The 1,416-nt window shown below is 66.8% G+C and overlaps 1 long non-coding RNA gene across 1 annotated transcript; it reads left to right on the top strand.

The window, feature by feature from the left end:
• Positions 1-38: 38 nt before the first annotated feature.
• Positions 39-1,416, top strand: LOC146589723 (uncharacterized). Its single transcript, XR_014897114.1, has 3 exons — positions 39-186; positions 457-579; positions 1,000-1,416. It is a non-coding gene; the product is annotated as an uncharacterized LOC146589723 (long non-coding RNA).

Here is a 1,416-nt window from a genome sequence, read left to right as displayed (position 1 = left end):
GCACTCAGCCTGCCTCCCTCTCCTGCTCTGGTAGCAAAAGGAAAAGGCCGAGCTCTGCTGGCTGCCCTGCTCTGAGGATGTGGGGGAGGAAGGGCAGGAAGAGCCGGCGGAGGAAGAGGAGCCGGGTGCCCGCAGCACTGCCCGGCGCGAAGGCTGGCGCAGCTGGAGGAGGGAGCTGAGGCGATGGTGAGAGCAGAGCTGCCCKGGCCGGGGCCGCGCAGGGAGCCCGCTCGGGGCTGCGCTGAGCCTGCGTAGGGGTGCGCAGGACCTTTCTGCTGGCGCTCTGGCGGGAGGGAGAGCTGTCTGCTGCTGGSTGCGGGCGCCCGGGGCAGATGCCCAGGTGCCTGCAATGCAGGGTGCCGGCTGGGAGGGAGCGCAGGCACTTGGGTGCGTGGGCASAGAGTTCATCCTTGCGCCCTCTGAGCTCTTTTCCTTTCTTCCTCTCCCTTCCTGCAGCTTGGAGACCCAATGGCAGCTGCTGCAGCAGCCAGAAGGGCTGATGCTTTACGCCAGGTGGCTGCAAATCACAAACTAAAGACGAGCATCACCTTTCYGAGGCRCTACGCGTGCAGCCGAGAGGTATTCTTCTGGGGAATCAGGGGCAAAGACAGGAGTCAGGAGCCRGCTTAGTAGGGGCAACAGAGGGAGACGATGCCCCGCGAGCAGGGCGGCCCCGCCGCTGCCCTGGCATGGGGGTGCCCCCTTCTCCCTCTCCCCTGCTCTGGCATAGCCTCAGCTGTGAGCGCTGCGCGCTGCAGCGCGGGATTGTGGCAGGGAAAGGTTGCACCTCTGAGGTGCGAAGTCCCTTTCTGAGACCCAGGCAAGCACTCACACGTGCAGACTTGTGAGCAAGAACGGGAGTCCCGGGAAGCACCAGCCTGGGAAGTTGCTGACGTGCTTTGGGGCAGGTCTTCCTCAGCCCTAGCGTGCACCCAGGAGGGGCCCTCACTCCGACACTGCTTTAGTCCTCACGGGGCTCTCTCTCTTCCTTCTTCCTAGTCTCYTAACTTGCCAGACKGGGGCGAGGTGAGCTGGGCAGGCCCTGAGATCACGCTCAGGTTCAGCGGGGAGTCSAGACCACCGGGCAGGTTCAGCGGAGAAAAACAGAGCAGGAAGAGTCTGGTGCTTCTGCCCGTGCGGACGCAGCCGTCGTCCCAAGGACCGMCATCCGCGCCCGCCGGTGCCGCACGCCAAGACCAACGSGACATCTCGGCTCCGCTGGACCCCTTCGGACTCCCCGGCACCGAGCCCGGCCAGGAGCGCTCCGTGCCGCGCCGGGGACCGGACGACGACCCCGTCTGTGCGTCCGCGGGGGAAGGAAGGGCGCAGAGCGCCCCGCGCCCCCGGGCACCTGCTCCCGCCTGAGCTGCTGCCCCGCGTCTCCCTCGCCGGCACCGGGCCGGCACCAATAAACAC

This window comes from Rhea americana, unplaced genomic scaffold, assembly GCF_003343005.1.
Source record: "Rhea americana isolate MKP2758 unplaced genomic scaffold, rheAme1 scaffold_439, whole genome shotgun sequence".
NCBI lineage: Eukaryota > Metazoa > Chordata > Aves > Rheiformes > Rheidae > Rhea > Rhea americana.
This window is presented reverse-complemented; position numbering and strand designations above follow the sequence as displayed.